Below are 14,660 nucleotides of genomic sequence, written 5' to 3' on the forward strand. Positions count from 1 at the left end.
CCCCATAGACCAGTTTTTGCCAATGGGGGTATCGTTGTTTGGAGAGAGTTAACACCTCACTGATAAAGTACACCGGGCGCTGTACCGGGTATTCCTTTCCTTCCTCCTTTCTTTCGACGACCACAGCCACGCTGACCGCTTTGGAATTCGCGGCGATATACAGGAGCATAGGCTCCTTTTCAGTCGGGGCCGCCAAGACCGGCGGGTTAACCAGTTGGTGTTTCAAGGCCTGAAGTGCCTCATCGGCTTCCTCTGTCCACACGAATCGGTCAGACTTCCTCAACAATTGATAGAGCGGAATCGCCTTTTCTCCGAGGCGGCTTACAAAACGACTGAGAGCCGCGATACGACCCGCCAATCGCTGAACTTGGTTAACATTCGTTGGTTTGCCGAGGGAGGCAACCGCTTCAATTTTGTCCGGGTTAGCCTCGATGCCGCGCTCCGATACCAAGAAACCCAGTAGTTTTCCCGCAGGGACACCGAAAACGCACTTGGTAGGATTTAGCTTCATCCGATATACCCGTAAATTATCAAAGGTTTCCTTAAGGTCTTCTAGAAGTGTCTCCTCCTGGCGGGTCTTGATCACAATGTCGTCAACGTAAGCATGGACGTTGCGGCCAATTTGGCTGTGAAGACAATTCTGGATGCAACGTTGGTAAGTCGCCCCAGCGCTCTTGAGCCCGAACGGCATGGACACATAGCAAAAGGCCCCGAAGGGAGTTATGAAAGCAGTCTTTTCTTGATCTTCCACAGCCATTTTGATCTGATGATAACCTGAGTACGCGTCCAAAAGGCACAATCGTTCGCATCCCGCCACCGAGTCAATGATTTGGTCGATGCGGGGAAGAGCGAAAGGATCCTTGGGGCAAGCTCTGTTGAGGTCCGTATAGTCAATACACATACGGAAAGTGCCATTCTTCTTGAGTACTAACACCGGGTTAGCTAGCCATTTGGGGTGAAAGACTTCCACGATGAACCCGGCGGCTAATAGACGGGCGACTTCCTCTCCAATCGCCTTCCGTCGCTCCTCGTTAAACCTACGGAGGTATTGTTGGACAGGTTTGCATTTCGGGTCAATATTAAGATGGTGCTCAGCGAATTCTCTCGGTACACCCGGCATGTCAGAGGGTTTCCATGCGAAGATGTCCCGATTCTCACGGATGAATTCGATGAGCGCGCTTTCCTATTTGGGGTCCAGACCCGTCCCAATGGTAAACTGCTTGGATGAATCGCCAGGGACGAAGTCGACTGTCTTCGTGTCATCCGTTGGTTTGAACTTGAGCGGTGACTCGGAATCTGTAGTCGGTTTCTTGAGTGGTGTCATGTCCGCCGGGTCAACATTGGCCCGGTGGTTTTTGAGCTCCTCCGCCGCGCAGGCGACTTCCGCGTAGGCCGCGTCTCCTTCCTCACACTCCTTTGCAATCCTTCTATCGCCGTCGACCGTGATAGGACCTTTAGGGCCAGGCATTTTGAGCTTGAGGTAGACGTAGCATGGGCGGGCCATGAAGCGAGCGTAAGCCGGTCGTCCGAACAGCGCATGGTAAGGGCTTTTTAATTTGACCACCTCGAAGACCAGAGACTCCGACCTGTAGTTCTGTGCAGTTCCAAACGCTACTGAGAGCCTGACTCGGCCAATCGGATAAGCGGATTTGCCCGGGACGATGCCGTGGAAAACTGTGGTTGAAGGCATCAAGTCTTTCTCTAATAGATTCATCCTCCGGAAGGTGTCGAAGTATAGGATATTAATGCTGTTGCCGCCATCCATCAGTACTTTCGATAGAGTGTAGCCCGCCACTTGGGGAGCCACGACCAAGGCCAGGTCGCCCGGGTTATCTATTCTCGGCGGGTGATCCTCTCTGCTCCATGTTATGGTCTGTTCGGACCAGTGGAGATATCTGGGAACTGCCGGCTCAATTACGCTGTACGCCCGGTGATTTACCTTTTTATCACGTCTGCAAGCATTGGTGGTGAAAACATGGTATTGCCCATTATTTAGCTGTTTAGGATTGTTGCGGAAGCCCCCATGGTCATCCTGGTCCTGCGGAGCCCCTGCGGGGGCGGCTGCTGGAATACTCCTGGCGGGTTGTACCGCCGGTGGTGGTGCACCGGGTATTGGCCGCCGCCTGGCTGCGGCCCCCCCTGAGCCTCTTGTTCGGGAAAACCGCCGAAGGGGTTGTGCCTTTGGTTGGGCGCGGCGAGTTGGTCTTGGCGACGGTTCGGGTCTTCGCTCTGGCTCTTCTTGATCGCCTCGGCCCGAAATTCCCGCATCACGAAGCAGTGCTCCCAGGAGTGGCCCGCCGGGCCGTCGGCCGTGGCGTGGTGCGGGCAAGGGCCTTTGAGCAACTCCTCGTAGTTACGCGGTCTTTTTCCGCTGAAGCCTCGATTCTTCTTTTTGCCGTCATTGGCGTTGGTGTTGGCAACCAGATCCGAGGGCTCCTCATGCGGCCTACGCTTGCTGTTGGTCCCCTGGTTATGACGGTTGCGGCCTTGGAGGCGGGTATGCTTATTTACTGAATCGCCCTTCTTGGGCGAGTTACCCTTACCATCCTCGCCGGGATCCTTGGTATCATCGGCTTCGGCGTACCTGGTGAGGGTATCCATCAGCTCGCCCATATCCTGAACTTTCCGTTTGAGTCGCCCCAGCTTCTGGACCAGTGGTTCGTAGTGGCAGTTGTGCTCGAGGATAAGCACAGCTTGCGCTGCCGTGATGCCATCCGATGAATGGATAATTTCCGCGACTCGCCGCGACCAATGATGCGCCGACTCATCCGGGCGTTGCACGCAGTGTTGTAAGTCGACGATTGTCATCGGTCGTTTGCAGGTTCCCCGGAAGTTTTTGATAAAACGTTCCTTTAACTCGGCCCAGGATTGGATAGAATTGGGAGGTAAATTCTTCAACCAAGTGCGTGCCGATCCCTCGAGCATCATGGTGAAATATCTGGCGCAAACCGCCTCGTTTACGTTGAGCATGTCCATGGCGATCTCATAGCCCTCGATCCAAGATGTTGGTTCGAGGTCTGGTGTGTAATTAGGCACCTTTCTTGGTCCTTTGAAGTCCTTGGGCATTCTTTCGTTTCGAAGGGCCAGGGACAAGCAGGGCACCCCAACTCGCCCTCCGGTCCCCGCCGGAGGAGTCTGAGCCTCTTGAGTGTTGGATGGACCTCCGCCCGGCGGGTCCCGCTTGGGCGGGTTGTCCTGCGGGAGGTGTCGCGGGGCGCTGTTTACGGCTGGCTGATCCTCCGGCCAACCCCTGGTATAGCTCGCCTGGGGGGTGAAGTGTAGCCGTTCGGGGCTGTGTGAGAACTGCGCGTTTTGGACCACCGCTGTTTTCAACATCTCAATGGCGTTCCTTGCTTCGATCTCAGCTGGGGTGTTGCCGTGGATCTGGAGGGACTCCAGATGGCGGGTTGCGGCAAGCATGTTATCCACCGGGTTAGAGAAGTGGCCTCGGGGGGTACGGAAACGAGGGATTTGACCCTCAGTCGGCTGAATCGGCGGATTAGGAGGGCGGCCCATCCCTCCTGCTGGAGCGGCTCCCATCCCGGGCGTTTGGGGAGTGTCGAACAGGCGAGTCGGATTGAGATCATGGGGCATGCGTCCCTGGTGCCTCCGCTGATGGACGGCGTCGGATGCGCGCTGCTGTCTTTCGAGCTGCCAATTGTCGGTGTTCAACCGCATCCTTTCGGCCGTAATCTGGACCTGTCGAGTTTCCATCCTGGCGGACTCCGTCTCAGCATCCTGATGGGCCTTTGCCACCGCCTCCCTCAGCTTTGCTATCTCCGCATTTATCTCTCCTTGGTTCTCTGGTGTGAGGGGGGTTGACATTAGTCTTGTGATTTCCGCCGCTAAATCCACTAGGACTGCTGACGCACTTCTGGACGTCCCGCCGGGTCCATCGCCCCCGGCGGGGTTCGGTGCGGGTTGAGTCGCCCCGGCCATGTAGATGGCGATCTGGCGGCGGGTTCGATCGAGGATTTCCGGATCCATGGCAATTGACAAGCCCCCAAGACCGTCTCCGTGGAGGGACTGGATGGAATTGGACTCGCCCATGGATGACTCGTCGTCAGAGTTGACGGGGGTGACCTCCTGAGCCGCCGCGCGCTCTGGTTCCTCCGATCCCTGTGTGAAGCCCACAAAGACCGGGTGGGTCAGATTCCGGGTTATGACTGGATGAACGTACCTGGCCGGCTCGACGATGTCGGAGGAGGTGTCCGGCTCAGGAACGGGTGACCCGATCATGCCGACGAAGACGTTGATCTTGCCGAAGGGGACCCTGTAGCCTGATTCGAGAGAATTTGCTTCAGGTCCCCATCGCCTGTTGTCGATGTAGGCTATGCCGCGTCGGCTCCAAGTCATGAGCGCCGCCGCATAACTCCCAAACCCTGGTAGGGCTCCCTTTGAGAACTCAACTCCACCGTGCGCAGGCCCCACGGTGGGCGCCAACTGTCGTGGTTTTGTCACGGCAGATGTCCTCGTGAAAGGACTTAGTACTGGAGCCATCGCACCTTGGTGGCGACTCAAAGGGGTTAAGCGGGAGAGACACGGCGATTTACCCAGGTTCGGCCCCTCGAGAAGAGGTAATAGCCTACGTCCTGCTTTGTGTGTATTGATGTGGATTCGATTACAAGGAAAGCGTAACTCGCCCTAACCTAGCACTCGATGATTTCTAACCCGTCTCTCCCCTTCCAGACTCGCCTTTATATATAGGTCGAAGCCTTAGGGTTTACAAGAGTCCCCTCCTTTTTACAAATCATGACCACCGCGGTCTCTAAGTCGCCGTCTTGTCGAACCCAGAGTCCTTCCATAAATCATAACCATCCTGCGACTTCGAACCGCCCGGATAGAGGCCCAACTAGCCTTAAAGGATGAATCGCCTTAACAGTAACCCGGCCCATATTTGGCGGTTCATAACTGCAGGCAATATCCCCAACAAGGTGGCATTTATATTAAGTGGTAGGCAGCGAGCATGTATCGAAGGAAACGTGATTCTAAGCATAACAAGCTAGATACGGTATCAAGGTCACGGTCATCTTGCATGTGATGTCTTCAGCTTGGAACTGCTCTTGATCTTCCTGCACGTACTCTCCAAAATCCACGTACTCGCTCTATGATCCCGATACTACCCAAGATAAGATAACAGCTAATGAACACCAACAAATTCAACAAGCAATATGATGCATGTGTGAAGAAGGAAGCATGCATCACTACTCTAGTCACTTTCATATGCATTAGTTGAGTTAATAGAATTCTGGACAGAACCTCATTTTAAGTTATCTTGACATGAATGAATATGGCATGATCATGTGCATCACGAGAAAACGATGCAAAAACATGTAAAGAACGTAGAGAACGGAGCTACGGATCAACCGGAAACTACGAAACAAGATATGGAGACCTACGGTTCAAATCAGCCACAAACACACTCCAATGGCACTCCCCTGGTGTTACCAGGTTGCCATATGATCAAGCAACGAAACATAAGTGGGGTGGTGCATGGAAACACACCACACCATAAACAATGCCCACACAAGCTTCAAATCAACAAAAACATGCAATCTATTTTTAACAGCATCATAACAGTTTGTCTAAATATTTTAAAGTAGCTATAGCCATCCAAATGAGCCAAACAAGATATGGGGAAAAGCCATTCAAAAGCTCTACAACCCTGTGCAATAAGTTAATACAAAGGAATCACACATGAGCAGATCTACAGGCACTAACTTGGACAAAATATTACATATTCTGGGACTTAGTGAAAATCACAGATTTTCACCAGCTGCTTATGCTCTAAAGCATTTTGGCAGCCTCCAAAATGATATCTACAGGAAGTGTATATGCATGAAATTTAACAGGGAGCTAGACAAACATAAAATCTCACAAACTTTAGTTTGTTGCATGGGCTGATTCCCAACACATGAGCTGATGCAACCAAGACAACAGGGAAGAAAATAACATCAGATTCTCAGACTTAGTGAAAATCACAGATTTTCACAAATCTATCAGTTTCAGCCAAGTGTCAACTTTGACAAGGCACAATAGGTGCATACAAATTCCTATGAACAAAACAAAGACCCCATGCTATAGAGGGGTTCACCCACTACTACTACATCAAGGATTCATCCTCATAGGGTCAAGGCACCACCTAATACAAATCACTAAACATGGCATCATGACAGAAAATAATAGTTTTGTGAAGTTGCTCTAAAGTGAAATCTGATTTCACCAATGGATTCCTGGGATGATTCTACCACAAAATCATATATAATAAATGGGTACTTGCATGTAACATCTAGGCACAAAGCTAGCTCGAAAAACACCACCTAGAATCCAATATGACATATAGGAACAATATCACATGTAAAAGTTATCCTATGCAACACCTACACATGCACTTGCACTAGGACAAGATCATTCTAACTAGGCATAGCCTTACAAACATAAATATTCACAAGTAGGGATGTGTTCATCCACACACCCCCATGATCACACACACACCATGAGCAAACACATGCACATGAGCACACAGACTCATGCACATGGATATGTGGAATCACACCACACACTCCTACACCTACACACAGACACACCACACCACCTCATAGTGGCAAGAATGAGGGGTTAGCTCTCATGCACAAGTGCATATGTGCACCACTGCCCACACACACACACACATCCACACACATACACACCACACCATGTGCACACACACATCCACACACATCCACACCACACCATGTGCACATATACATACAAGTGCATACATACACTACATACACACATATAAGCTAAGCTTTAAAAGGATTAAAAAACCCTGGTTTCTAAAAGAAACAAAACAGAAAAATAACTGCAGCAAAAGAAAGTAAAGGGAAAAAACACAAGTGCAAAATAAAATGGGGAGGCCCTGGGTTTCGAACCCACGACCTGTTGCCTCTTTGCACCACTCTAACACCACTGGGCTACTGCAGTTTATCTGCGCAAACAGAGGGGGAATCCCTCTTATGCAGACCCTGCCAAGCAAGCACATCAAAACGAAATTAAAAAGGGCCCTAGAGGGATCGAACCCGCGTCGTGCCGATCTGCGGGCAGGGGTCAAACCAGTTGAGCTTACGCGGTGCTACTGTCCCAGAGGGCGATCTCAAACCAGGTAAGCACGAAAAAGGGCGGCCATGCTCTGCTTTTGCACAGAGGCACCGACGATGATGTTCACCGGCACATGCACGCCGGTAGCATCTCTACTCGAGGATCTAGCCTAGCTATGCCATAGCGCAGCGCAGAGCCACGACCACAATGCAGAGGCTACGCCCATGCACGCGTGCATGCATGCGCACTCAACAACAAGTAGCGGTCGCAGTTGCATCAACCTGCCGGTGCAACTCCGGCAGGCCTCGAGCTCACGGCTCGGACACGGCTAACGGAGAGGGGAAGCGGAGGAGAGCAGGGAACACGCGCGTCATCTAGGGTACCGAGGAGAGGGAAGCGCCGTGGAGGAAGAAGGTGCCGACGACGAGGTGTTGTAGGAAGAGGCTCCCAGAGTGGAAGAAGAAGAGGTCATCGAGGACGTCGACATAGCAGCTCCCGTCGCGCGTTCTCCTCGGGAATGGAACCCCTGCGTCCATCGCGTGCCCTTGATCCGGTCGAGGAAGAAGCCGAGGCGCCGATCTGTCGGCGACGAGCTCACCAGGTTTCGGCCATGGAGTTGGAGCTGCTCGGGAGCGCCCTTAACGGCGCCAGAGAGGAGAAGAGGAGGAAAACAGAGCCCTAGGATTGCGAGGAGGGTGCCTGGCTGCTTAAATGGCCTCGGGAGGCGCGCTTGGAGCCGCAAGATCGAAGGGGGGAAAGGATCGGCGGTGGACCTTCGGTCGTACACAGTGACCACAACTCGAGGAGGGAGACGGACGTCTCACGGGCCGCGCGCGAGGAGGGAGGAGAGGATGGGCCACGGAGAAGGAGGGATCCAGCCCACCTGGCGCCTGATAACATAGAAATTAAAACAGAAGGTTTCTCTTATTTTTAAATAACACCTTCAAATAAAAATGCACACAACCATACACGGGTTTGAAGAAAACAAAATAAAAATACCTAGGGCATAAGGGAATTATGCCCTATTTAAATAAAATATAAAACTAATTTTTGGAGCAACTAAATTAAATTCAAAACAGAATTTCCTATGTTGTTTTTGTAAATAACACCCCATTCAACTTAAGTTTTAAAACCCCAAGTCAATGCCCCTCAATCACAAGGTAACACACTAAAAGATCAACATTTTTAAACAGGTTTTAAACAAGTTAATACATGAGCTCAAATAATAATGGGGAAGGGGTTTGTTTTGAAACCTAGTTTGAAAACATAGCTTGGTAAACACCACATCATCACAATACACCACAAGTATAGCTAGCAACAACAACAAGAAAGAAATAAAGCAAAAGAAAGGATGATGCCATGATGCAAAGGTGATGACATGAAATGACCACATGAAATGATAACTCTTACAGAATTGAAAAACTAAGGTTCAAAAATAGGAAAGGTTCCCAAAATGGCAAGGGTTACATCTGGGCATTACAATTATCCAAAGAATGGTCATAGAGACACAAGGTTGATCAGGATCGTCAAACAAAGAGTAAATCAAGATGATCAACACAAAGCGTACAAGATGTACCGAGAGGGATCAAGTGATCCCATGGTATGGTAAGCATTGTCCATTATGTGTTTTGTGTACTAACCCATGGTCTTCGTGAGAGTTCTATGTGGGGGTTAGGTGTGTTTCCATGGGTTTGCGTCAAATTAAAGGAATATCGCATACAACCCATGAAGGATGACATCAAGTGGTGATCGTCATCAAGATTGCGTTGTGCAAGTTCAAGTGGATCAGCATGAATATATCATGCTTGAAGCTTGCCGTCCATTGTGGTGGCAATGGACTTGTGAAGATACGCTGGAGAGTGGCTCACCCATAGTGAGTATGGGGGAGCAATCAACTAGTCTTCATCAAGCCAACACAATCAAGAAAGGTGGTCCATCTTGAGGAATCCAAGATCATCATCATCTAGCTCAAGAGTATGAGGTGCAAGGTATAGGTTTGCCCTTGATAGGTTTTCTGTTTTAGGATAAATTGTCGTATTGTCAAGGGGAGCCCTCAAGTGAGTAGCTTGATGGTATCGTTCGTTGAGAGCTCAACCATTTGCATCCTTGAATCATACTTCTTGGTTCTTGTTTGTTGTTTCTCTTTGTGAGTTTTAGAGATTACGGGCATATTCATGACAAGCTCGAGTTCATCGAAAACGGAGTCCATATGCATCTTCTATGATCTTTTCGATGTTGGGAGTTTTTACCGGTCTTATTCGAAGAAGGCTTCTGACCATTTTCTTATGGGATTTTTCTCACTTGCTTCTTATTGATATTTCTATCAAGATTGTGTTAGCCCATGTCGTTATCTTTCCAACAAACTTGGTTTTGTTGAATTCGGAGTCCGTATGCAAAAGTTAGAGCAGCTTCACTATCCAAGGGTAGTACCGCTCCTCGTGCGAGCGGTAGTACCGCTCCTGTAGCGATAGTACCGCCCCCGGAGCTGTAGTACCGTCCCCGGAGTGGTAGTAATTTCTTACTACCGCTCTAGGAGCGGTAATACCGCTCCGGGTGGGCGGTAGTACCGCTTCGGGACGGTAGTACCTCTCTCTGAGCGGTTGTTCTTCGTCGGACTTTTTGCGAAGACTTTCTCTTGAGGTAGTACCGCCAGGGCTAGCGGTAGCACCACCAAGGTCTAGCGATAGTACCGCCAGGGCTAGCGGTAGTACCACTGTGCTCGGGCTGTAAGTGGGTGTAACGGTCTGATTTCTTCCCTCACTATATAAAGGGGGGTTTCTTCCCCCTTGGACTAATCTATCCATTGAGCTCGTGTTCTTCCCCCATTATTGACCTTCTTAGAGCTTGCTGACTCTCAATCGCTCCAATTATTCTTGCTAGTTCTTGAGGGAAAAGAGAGAGGAGATCTAGATCCACATCTGCACCAATCACTTTCTCCTCTATGTGAGAGGAACCCTTGGATCTAGATCTTGGAGTTCTTTGTGAGCTCCTTGTTCTTCCTCTCATATTTCTCCATAGCTTTTGTTGTTGTGGAGGGATTTGAGTGTGAGGGACTTGACCACTTTGTGTGTTCTTGCCATTGCATGAGTTGCATCGGTTTGAGTTCTCCACGGTGATACGTGGAAGTGAAGTTTGAGAAGCCATATTACCTTTTGGTACTTAGTACCCTAGAGATTATTCTTCGTGGATGCTTTGGCGTCCTAGAAGCTTGGTGATGTCTTGGAGCTCCATCATTGTGGTGTAAAGCTCCCGGCAAGCGTCGGGGTCTCCAATTAGGTTGTGGAGATTGCCCCGAGCAATTTGTACGAGTACCGGTAACCGCCCCCAAGGGTTGCCATTTGTACGGGTTCGGTGACCGCCCTCAGGGGTCCCTTAGTGGAATCACGACATCTTGCATTGTGCGAGGGCGTGAGGAGATTAGGGTGGCCTTAGTGGCATCTTGGGGAGCATTGTGCCTCCACACCGCTCCAATGGAGATTAGCATCCGCAAGGGTGTGAACTTCGGGATACATCATCGTCTCCGCGTGCCTCGATTATCTCTTACCTGAACCCTTTACTTATGCACTTTACTCTGTGATAGCCATATTGTTTATTGTCATATATCTTGCTATCACTTAGTTGTTTATCTTTCTTAGCATAAGTTGTTGGTGCACATAGATGAGCCTAGTTGTTGTAGGTTTGTTCTTGACAAATTAAACGTTAGTTTTATTCCGCATTTGTTCAAGCCTAAACCGTAATTATTTTAAAGCGCCTATTCACCCCCTCTTTAGGCGACATCCACGTCCTTTCAAAGGGATTGCATGGAATCTGACCAGGGAGAAATCCCTGCATTTTTTGCTGGCAGCAGCGACACTCAAGGGTGTCGTCCCCTTCTTGAAGGCGTTGTTACGGCGGTTATGTGTCCTCCTCTTCGAGCGTCGGGGGAAACCTCCAGTCCTGGTTATCCGGATCGGACGGTGACGACGTCTTGGCATCGTTCTCCTTCATGAAGGCGTTGTATTGGTTGCTCGAGGCGTCCTTGGCTATGGATTTAAGATGTTGGTCGTGTTGTTGTTGAGGGCTATTTTTCAGGATGGCGAGCTTAGATGTGTTTTTTCTCTGTTTGGACTGAGCATTTCATGTCTCTCTCCTTCGGGCACCATGTTCACGTCCCTACGTTTGTGTCATGTGTTATACCACATTATGTACTCGTTCTAACTCCTTCTATCAATGATATGGTATACAAGCTTTGCGTATTCGCGTAGAAAAATATCAATACGCGAAGAAAAATGTTTGACAGGACTATGAGCTTCAAAAACCACTATTAGTCACTTTAGAATAATACTATCAAACATGTCAGTACGTTGCAATGAGAGAATAAATACTTTTTATCCGAGCCATTGTTCTTATTTCGGTCCAACTTTGGTTCACCTATGATCAGACTCAGATAGCAACTGGTCGGTTCCGCTCGACACTAAGGAGTTTGAATCTATAAATTAAGTCTACGTGTCACCATCACATGAAGCGGATAAAACATGAATTAAGATCCTATGTATCGGTTTTAATATTAACATTCATGACTATCACAAGAACTGTTTGGATATTTGTAGAATAAATCTTCTATGTACTTCAATGTTCTTGGATTTTATAAGTGTATGTACATGCTATAAAAAATATTTGTGTATTCATTATAGAAAAGAATTGTGTAGTCCATTGATAAGTACGCGTATGGATTTGAGCAAAATAATATGTACGTAGCGTCTTCAATCATGGGACATGTAGAAAGAGAGAGGCTGGTAGAAGTACAACATGCCTACGGATTGTAGTTGATTCATTGTAATTATTTTCCTTGCTTCTTCCTTGTCAAACAGAACAGAACTATGCGTGTGGCATGTTCATTTGCAATGCGAATCTACGCGAGTACAAAGGAATGACGAATCATCCACCATCGATTTAGGTTGCACCCAAAATAGTTTTTATAAATAGTTAATAGGTAAAACATTTCATCATATACAGATTCTATACATTTTTCTAATCAAAATTCATATTTAATATGTTGAAATTAAAGTTAGGGTTTAAAAGATATTATTATTTAAAAAAATATCTATTCCACATGGACTATGGGTTGTTTAACGCAAATATTCAACGATTTCATGTAAAAATTGAGAAAATGATTTGTTTTGAATTAAATTCAGACTTTGGGTTAATTATTATATAAGTTTGGTGCTTTTTGTAAAAAGGAAAAAAATCGTTGTGGCTTAAAAATGTATTGCGGGTTGATTATCTAAAATTGTAGGTCTTTCCTCCAAAATGGCTAAGGATGGACGACGAGAAGCGTTAGCCGCTTTATAATTAGTAAAAGATATAGTATCGGACCGGGTCCATGTACAATTTAAAAATTCCTAACTGTGCATTTTGATGTTGGAATTCAGGCCTAATATTGAACATTGGCACTCATTTTGGCCGAATGTCCCGAATACCATCATTTGAGTGACTTTGGCATTCAACCGTGGTATTCGGGCTCAATATTGAGCATCCGTCCCTAAGGCAAAAAGCCCCTGGCCCAATTTGGAGGGTGCTAGCTCGACATCGCTAGGAATCGAGCACACACGGAGGCCTTCCACCCTCCCGCCCCGCCTCCAGCCCGAGATCCAGTGGCCAGTGGCCCTTCACCCCAAGCTCTCGCGACCGGCGGCCCTCCTTCCTCCTGCCCCGACTCCTCCCGGGATCCAGCTGCCGGCGGCCCTCCACCCCAAGCTCCGGCGGGCAGCGGCCCTCCTTCCTCCTGCCCCGCCTCCAGCCCGAGATCCAGCGATCAGCAGCCCTCCACCCTAATCTCCGGCGGCCGGCGACCCTCCTCCCTCCCGCCCCGCCTCTAGCCCGAGATCCAGTAGCCCGCAGCCCTCCACCACAAGCTCCAGCGCCGGCCTTCTCCCCTCTTCGACTTCATTACACAGAAGTACCACAACTCGGGCACAACGTGCATATTGGTACCAAGATTGCTAATTTTTTCATGTCAGTACCAACTTTATGCGAGGCCGTTGAAAATCGAGCTAAACCGTGTATAAATATATAATGACGGTGTATTTGACCGACGGGGCCCGTCTGTCAGGTGCCCACATGGTATATATTTTTTTGCAGAAAAGCCCATTGCTTTATACGTAATCATATAAATGTCCTTTATTTAAAAAGATATTGTGAAAGTTTTTTTATTGTAATTTTTCAACTTTGAATCAAACTCTTTTATAAGTTTGAATTAAGTTGAACATTTCAATAAAACAAACTAAAAGTATATATTTTTTGCAGAAAAGCCCCTTGCTTTATACGTAATCATATAAATGTCCTTTATTTAAAAAAAGATATTGTGAAAGTTCTTTTATTGTAATTTTTCAACTTTGAATCGAACTCTTTTATAAGTTTGAATTAAGTTGAATATTTCAATAAAACAAACTAAAATCAGTGGACGGCAGGCTTCGAACCCAAGACCACCGGTGCACAGGCGACGCGGCCGAGCCACCACGTCATAGAGAGGCTCATGTTATAGGGCGAGCGTTATTTCTGTTATACTAGACATACTGGGCTCGCTACTTGGGCCAAGCGAGGCCTATCTTCTTTTTCGTTTCACGTTTACTGGCCTTGCCGGTCGGGCATAACGAGGTTGCGCGCGCTAAATTACTATTTATAATATTGTACCCCTATCTTTATCTCTAATAATAAAGAGGCTATCGCTTCTATCGGAAAACCCGACTCGGCCGTTTTGCATAAACATCCATGTATTTTATGTTACTCAACCTGTAGTTCCCCCTTTAAGTGGATCTACAAAAACATTTCGTATTTGTAAGAAACACCCTGTCATGTGGAGTAATCAACCCGCAGGCCCCGAGCAAAAAAACATGACCACACCAGGAGCACGGGCTCGCCTCTCTCCTTGCCCACGAAGCCACCGCCGCCGCCGCCGCCACCACCCATGTTGGCCGCTTCCGACGACCTACGACGCCGTGCAGCACGCTCCCGAGCTCCCCACGGTTCGCGCGTCCCTCCCCTTCGGCCAGATTCTTCGCTCTCGTCCTCTACCGCCAGCTCGAAACCACTCCGTGGCTAGGGTTTCGGGCAGGGCTATGCCGGCGCATCTCCAGCGGCCCTAGATTAGTCCCTCCTTCCTTCTTGGCTGGGATCCGCCACCCCTACACCTCACCTTCTCTTTTCCTGCCACCTCCATCCATCCCCGCATCAGATATAGGTACATGATACGTCTCCATCGTATCTACTTTTCCAAACTCTTTTGCCCTTGTTTTGGACTCTAATTTGCATGATTGGAATGGAACTAACCTGGTCTGACGCTGTTTTCAGCAGAATTGCCTTGGTGTTATTTTTGTGCAGAAATCAAAGTTCTCCAAACGTCCTGAAAATTTACGGAGATCATTTATGGAAAATATGAAAAATAGCTACGCCAAGTTCGACCTGACGGGGTGGGCCAGTGGGCCACAAGCCGTGGCTCCGCCACCACCCCCTGGTGGCGGTCGGCAGGCTTGTGGGGCCCACACGGCTCTGCCGCCCCCAACCTCAGGTCTATAAGTTCACTTTCGTCCTAGAAAAAATAA

The sequence above is a fragment of the Hordeum vulgare genome, chromosome 4H (genome assembly GCF_904849725.1).
Source record: "Hordeum vulgare subsp. vulgare chromosome 4H, MorexV3_pseudomolecules_assembly, whole genome shotgun sequence".
Taxonomy (NCBI): domain Eukaryota; kingdom Viridiplantae; phylum Streptophyta; class Magnoliopsida; order Poales; family Poaceae; genus Hordeum; species Hordeum vulgare.